This window comes from Schistocerca cancellata, chromosome 7 (assembly GCF_023864275.1).
Source record: "Schistocerca cancellata isolate TAMUIC-IGC-003103 chromosome 7, iqSchCanc2.1, whole genome shotgun sequence".
Taxonomy (NCBI): Eukaryota; Metazoa; Arthropoda; class Insecta; order Orthoptera; family Acrididae; genus Schistocerca; species Schistocerca cancellata.
The window spans coordinates 203,055,427-203,063,020 of NC_064632.1; the positions used below are offsets into that span (position 1 = coordinate 203,055,427).

Below are 7,594 nucleotides of genomic sequence, written 5' to 3' on the forward strand. Positions count from 1 at the left end.
ATAGTGCGACGTCACAAGTTCGTTAAAGGGCCCATATATCCCGATCACTATAGGTAACGGTTCAGTGGAACGTCGTAGACATCCTGCGCCCTCATATGTTACCTCTCAAGTAACGGTATCGTGGTGCCACTTTTCAACACGACAGTACTAGACCACGTGCGGCACGTGTGTCTATGAACTGTCTGCGTGGTGTTGAGGTGTTCTTGTGAGTAGCACAATCCCCAGATTCGGCCTCGGTACAACATGTGTTGTCATCAACTCCGTCCTATTGCCAGTATCGGGATTATCACTGACAAGTTGCAACAGCTGCGGACGACATTCCCTCAGGAGAGGATACAATGGTCTTATGACACTCTTCCCAATCAAATCGGTGCATGCATCTGAGATAGAGGGGGTACAACGTCATACTGATCGACTCGCAAACAGAGCGAGGGAAAAACAAGTCTATATGCCTCCGTATGAGCCTCTAAATTTTCTTACCTTATATTCGTGGTCCTCATGCGAAATGAATAGTGTTCGACCATTAGCCCACCCTACTGCCGTTCGTTCCGTTTCCTGTCGCTTTCCAACGTTACCTCTAGATATTTAACCGACGTGATTGTCTCAAGTAGCAGACTACTAACGCTGTATTCGAATATTACGGGATTGTTTTTCCTACTCATATGCGCTGCCCGTCAGCTCACTAACGTATACACAGAGCAACAGCTGTCGTATCACACCTCCCTGGGGCACTCTTGACAATGCCTTGTCTCTGATGAACACTCGCCATCGAGGACAACGTACTGGTATTCTATTACTTAAGAAGTCTTCGAGCCATTCGCGTATCTGGGAAACTATGCTAGTCCTTCATTAACAATCTGCAATGAGTCACCGTGTCAAACGTATTTTGGATATCTAGGAAATAGCCTACAGCCCTTCATCCACAGGGTTGCAGGACATCCTGTGAGTAGACGGCAACCTGAGTTTCGCACGAGTGACGCTTTCTAAAACTGTGTTGATTTGTGGAAACAAGCTTTTCCGTCTCAAAGTAATTTATTATACTCGTACTCACGGTATATTCAAGAATTTTACCATAAACCAATGTTAAGAACATTGGTCTGTAATTCTGCGGGTAAGATTTTGTAGCGTTCTTATATATAGGAGTCACGTGCGCTTTATCCCAGCGCTGGGCGAGAGATTCGCGATAAATCCAGTAAGGGGCCAAACCGTACAGCACTCTTCGTAAAACCGGAAAGGACTCCATGTGGATCTGGAAACTTATTAGTTTTCAACTCTTTCAATGATGCCTATTGCTACGTCTTCCATACTGGAGACTGTGCGATTGTCAAACGATGGTATATTTCTATGAGCCTCCTGCGTGAACGATTTCTTATAATCGTAATTTAAAACTTCGGCTTTCCTTTTGCTATCTCCTGTTGCGAACTAGAATGGTAGAAGCCTTTGACCCGCTGATGATAATTCCACAGATTGCCTAACAAACACAAAATTCGCAAGGATGAATGTTGACAGTCAGTTGAATTGATAAGAGCGCACCAAGATTAGCAAAGGGAAGGCCAGCAGCATGTTATACCATTGGAGTTCTATCTTCTGTGTATAAAAACAAGTGCCTCGTACTTACTAATTATTTCAATGTGGAGTCAGTCCTTATCTGTAATATCAAAGCACAAAATACTGCCACAATCTTCAAACTACAGAAAAGTGCAGTAAGAATAACAATCAGGTTAATTTGAAAAATTTATTTAGAGACTGACGGATTCTAACCGCATATCTGAGTACATCTGCGAATCCAGTACGTCTATAAGAAAAAAAGCGTAATTATTATCCTAACAACAAACGCATTTATGATGATGGAAGAGGAGGCAAACTTTACTTACAAGTAACGTGAAAAATTAAACAAAAATGTCTAAACGGTATTTTCGACCAGAGAATCAAACTCTACCACAAACTGCAAAGGGAAATGAAAAAAAAAAAAACTACAAATCCACATATTAAAAAACGTCATTACATTTTACTCTCAAAAAACTCACTTTACACGAAAGTATTATTTAAATAAATCAAAACATCGACTGGCAAAAAGAATTGGGGTTGAAAAAAATTAAGAAATTAAACATTTCTGTCATTCCTCAATATACTTTCAGAGGAAAATGTAGGTTACTCCAAAACTGTGTGCCCGTTGTCTGCAACGCAAAACGGTAACTTTCTTGCCTCATACAGAGCTCAGGAATGCTCAGTTTACTAATTTTTTTAGCTAGAAAAATACGAATGCACAAAGAATTTGATGTAGAGGAAGCAGTATCATCATGGTCCTGATTTCAGAAGAGAAATGTGTGTGTAGTGCATTCTGTGAGTAAAATGTCTGCATTGACTCGTAACGCGATGTGAACATATCGTGCAATATTACTTTTCAAATACACGATCCCTGTTAGTAATTATGCGCCTGCTTTTTGTAAACTTTTAATTACGATTAGATATTGTACTACTACGTTTAAAATCAGTGGAGAAGTGATTTTTGATGAATACACTATTAGCTAACTAACTAGTTTTAGCTGCTGACAACTGTTTCTGCAGCCTTATTCATCACAATTATTGTACAACAGCCATTAAGTGTTTACGAATTTTTGGTTAAGTACTTGCGATGATATTTAATAAAAATTGTCTTTCAGCTCTGAAGAAACATTGCGCCTACTCGAGCATAATTTAGGCTGAAAATTAAACTACCGCAAAACGATCCTGGTAACGCTCCGAGGAACAAACTGCGCTACAATTGGCAAGATAGTATCGACGCTTGGTATCAATGTACTTAAACACTCTGTGACTGACTCCGAAGCAACCTTCTGTTAGAATTTGCAGTTTGTTTACAAGATGACACAATTTCTCCAAGGCCTACAGCTGCAATACTTGACCCAAAGTAAACCGATCAATGATACACCATAGCCCAGCTAATCAGGAGAAGTAAGTTCAGAGGGGATCAAGTTCCTGAAAAGGTCATTACTGTAATGATGCAAATGCATGTTGGTTGCTGGATGGAAGTTTGGTGCAAGTTGCTTTGACCAGCCAGAATTGTAAAGTGTCTTAAAGACGCGGCACGTCCCCATACTTTACAGATGCACTGATCTTAGAAAATTTCAGGAAATATGCACTTTTATTAATGGATCATATTCACAGCTTTCTCTCATTAAATATAGACAGCTTCAAGTTAGATCATGCAATTAGTAAGCTACACTGTTTTTGATTGCATTTATTGGGTATCCTTCAGCTCTACTTGAAACTTAAGCTTTTTACCAAATTGTTAATTCCTTTGGAAAAGTATTAGTCAAATTAACGACTTTTAAAGAGTAACGTTAGAATGTGTTACAGAATACGAAACAAAAAAGATAAATTAATAGTGTTCCCGCACCACTGAAGTCATTCTCTTTATTTCTCCACCTATTCTGCTCTTGTAATCTCGTTTTGCAGCGTGTATATATTCACCAAACTTTTCGGGCATTTGACCACACAGAAATGTTATTTAGACCAACGTTTCGGCCACTTTTACAAATGACCTATCACCAGAGCGATGCATTTATTGCTGAGCCAGACGTTACTTGATGGTTATTCAATAAATTGAAGTTTCATTACATCACATGCCAAACCCTAGGCTTTAAAGGCTCGGCTGGACGACAATCCTTACTCGCGCAAAATCTCTAAAAGCCGAAGTCACAAACGAATAACGGAGTCCCTTCGTAATACTGATAAATAACGTAAATACAAGTCACGTATACATGACTTACCCAGCGACCCATGAATAAGCAACATAGGAAAGATACAACGCCTAAAACATCCAGAAACGAAAACTCTGGAAAAAAAAAGAAGAGAGAGAAGACGATGGGTAGGACTTCTGCTCAGTTCGAGCCAAAGATTCCGACGGCTTACTTGGTATATGCGGTTTCCCAGCTACGCAAAGAATCTTACTTTCGAAAGTCCCTTATTCATATCGTTTCAGCGAATAGCACCGCTGAAAATTAACCCAGAAGCTGCGGAATCTGGTAGTACGCACTTAGCTGATCGTCAAGGATTCCGCCCATGCGTCGCGCCTTACCTGAGTCGAGTATCGGTTTACAAGATCTGAACTTGTCACTGGCCCAGCTGTAAACGCACCATCTTGATGAAGGTAACTTGAACAGGGGCAGAAACGTTGACCAAAATACTGAAGCACCGAAAAGACACGGTAGGATGTCAATGTAAGTATGCACACGTACACGTCACTGGCGGATTTGTAATGGATTAGAGTTATGTGACAGATAGAACATCCAACAGAGTGTATTACTGTTGTTTGTCTTTAGTGGTGTTATCACAGCTGTTAAGGTGTATAAAGGAACGTCGACAGCGTCAGATGTTCTGTGATCACTGTTAAGGACGACAACATTCCGTATACATGTGTGAGACAGCGTTTCCAGCACCTGACAATGTTTGAAAGGGGCTTAACTGTTAGCCCCATTTGGATGTCTGGTGCAGGCTCAAAATATCCATAGTTTTGGGGCACTCAGATGTGACACTGGTTCGATGTTGGACTGCCTAGGAACGTTGAGTACGGGTATACTCGTCGCCAAAGTTCCGCGGATCATCAAAAGGTATGATCCCCGCGTTGTACATCGAGCTCACTGTAACCCCTTCACGATTGGGCCTCCTATCCGAACACCAAGACCCTGCAAACTTTTGTGTCATCCAGGCGGACAAAGGCACCAGCGTTCCATGCGTAGGCTGCCGTTAACACCACAACACACACATGTCTTGGTTTGGAGTTCTGCTGTGACCTGAAAGCGTTGAGTGCTGATGAATGTAATCAGCGATGGATCGCGGCTCTGCACTACTCCGGATGATCACTTTCAGGGACTTATGTTGGCGATCCGGGGAGATGTCCCATACTCCCAGTATTTTAAAAAGTTGCAGCTATTGCATTAGTCAAGTTTGCCAAGCTCGCAAGTAATAATTTTTGTTACATTACCAGTTTCGACAGATCTACGCTGTCGTCGTCGGATCTTGCAACATTATTAGATGTACAAGTACTTGCACATCTAATGTTAATGTACATCCGGTGATGACAGCGTAAATCTGTCGAAACCGGTAACAGTAATAAAAAGAATTACTAGCGATCGCGGCAAACTTGATTTTTCAAGAATATATAACCTATTTAAATTCCAAGAGCGTACGTTTCTAGAAGAGTGAAGCAATATTTTGCTTCCTCCAAAGTGTAACTCGCGAAAAGTCCATGAGTATAAAATTGCGGAGATTCGAGGTCACACGGAGACCTTCCAATGATCGTTCTCTGTGAGCACCATTCACGCCTGGAACCGGGAGGGGGGAGACGACAGTGTAAAGTTTACTTCAGTCACTGCTCTAGGAATAATTTAGAAGCTGTAGCAGATCAAACTTAATGGTGAGTACAAACAGGCCACAAATATTTATAGACCGTTAACTGCGTCAAAATATGATGGTAACCAATGTACAGCGTCCCAGGAGGAATGATCGGTGTTCAGGGATATGACAGGAACCATTATTCGAACAAGATTGTCCTGTAACCATGTACTCTATACTGCAAACTTTAAGACCTATGAGGACTTCTGCATTATCGGCACCATGAAACTAACGTCTTGTACTGCAAGCTCTTTGCTTTCCATAATTTGAGAGCTGATAGTATGGACCAAAACAAGAAAAAAGTGTCCGGTAGACATTGTGTCTACAGTGCATACCTTTGGAGCTACGTGCACTTATTCATCTTCGTTACTTTGAAACACACCGGTTCTATTGAACAAATGTTCATGCATTTTACGCGCCATGTGTACTAGACAATTTTTCTTGTTTTCGTCTACACTACCTCCTCCTAAAATATCGAAAGCAAAGAGCTTGCAGTAGAAGAGTTTTGTTTCACGGTATCGAAGGTTGAGAAGTGCTTATAGCTCTTCAGGTATGTATTTTGGAGCCCATGTTTACTAGACTTTTTGCCTCGAATAATCGTTCCTGGCATATCCTTGAACACTGACCATTTCTCGTGGAGTACCCTGTACTTCACTGCCGCTCCTACTCGAGGACATGTTTTGACGTAGTATTCGACCAGGCGGTGTTTATCAGCTATTGACGATGTCAATAAATCAGAAACTTGTAAAGCCACTAAATTATTTTATTGACTGAAATAAACCTTGTAACCAAATTGTAAAAATAGTATCGTAGCAGTCGTTATTTTTATAGCTGTTTATTTGGCTACCAGTTCCGACTCCTCAATGTAGTCACCTTCAGGCCCTGTACTGAAACCAACGAAAAGCCTCGAGTCGCACAAGCATGTAACACGGAACTAATATCTGCGCCTGCTTTCCATAGAAGACTTCATCATCAATGTGTGCTGTTCGCACATGTAACAACTGAGGACTTCACCAACAATGTGTGCTGTTCACACATGTAACAACAGAAGAAAGCTGTAGTTACATTAGTGAAGAGCACACAATTCTCCTGCAGTCTTCTACGGAAACCAGGCGCAGATATTGGTTCCCTGTTACACACTTGTTCGACTCCTTTTTGTCGTTCATACTACAGGGCCTGATGATGACTATTGAGAAGTCGAGACTGGTAGCTTAAATAAAAGGCTGATTGGTGTTGTCGGCCAACAACTCGGTAAATACGGAAGTGACAAAATGGTTCAAATGGCTCTGAGCACTATCGGACTCAACATCTATGGTCATAAGTCCCCTAGAACTTAGAACTACTTAAACCTAACTAATCTAAGGACATCACACAACACCCAGTCATCACGAGGCAGAGAAAATCCCAGACCCCGCCGGGAATCGAACGCGGGAACCCGGGCGTGGGAAGCGAGAACGCTACCGCACGACGACGAGCTGCGGATCCGGAAGTGACAATGGTACAGAAACTGTCCTCAGTGGCTTGCGGATTATAGAATTGGATATAGGTTAACACACACTCGAAAGACCGACACTGTAACTTTAACTACTGGATGCTTTCTGATTAAGCATTCACGACGCACACAACGCATGTTCTGAACGGTTTAACAAACCTCAGCAGCACCTACCAAAAACTAGAGAAGATCGCGAAGCGGCCTAGAGCTGGCGTGGCGTTTAGGCGGACAATGCGCCGGCGGGTACTCACTGTGGAGTCGCTGGTGGCGGCGTGCCGGCAGCGCGAGCGGCCGTCCTGCGTCTGACGTCTGGGCGTGCGTCCGCGGCGGCGGGCGTGGAGACAGTGGCGGCCAGGCCGGCGGCGGCGGCGGCGGCGGCGTCGCGGTGGAGGCGCCCCTAGCGGCCGCGCCAGCCCCGCCCCCAGACACACCTGGCCCTGGCTCTGACTCTGGCGCCGCCCTCAAGGTCGCCTGACGAGGGGCGGCGGCGGCGGCGGCACCGTGTCCCTGCTCTGCCTGCCACGGCACCGGGAGCGCGTCCGCTCGTGCACGCCATGTAAACTGTAAAGCAGCCCCTAGATGGTCTATAATATTGTGCAATATTATTGACATTCTGTCAATCCCAGCACGATTGGCCGTGGCTCAGTCTGCTTAACCCTTTCAGGCCTGAATTCTTTTCTCGGGGAAAGAAAATTTTGGTAATGCTCT

At 43.4% G+C, this 7,594-nt stretch overlaps 1 protein-coding gene across 1 annotated transcript in view; it reads right to left on the reverse strand.

The window, feature by feature from the left end:
- The window catches only part of LOC126092203 (gremlin-1-like), a 71,519-nt gene extending 64,311 nt beyond the window's left edge, over positions 1-7,208 (reverse strand). Inside the window, exon 1 of the mRNA XM_049907692.1 lies at positions 7,138-7,208. The gene's annotated coding sequence lies outside the window, so the exon portion shown is untranslated. The remainder of the gene's footprint in view (positions 1-7,137) is intronic.
- Positions 7,209-7,594: the final 386 nt, after the last annotated feature.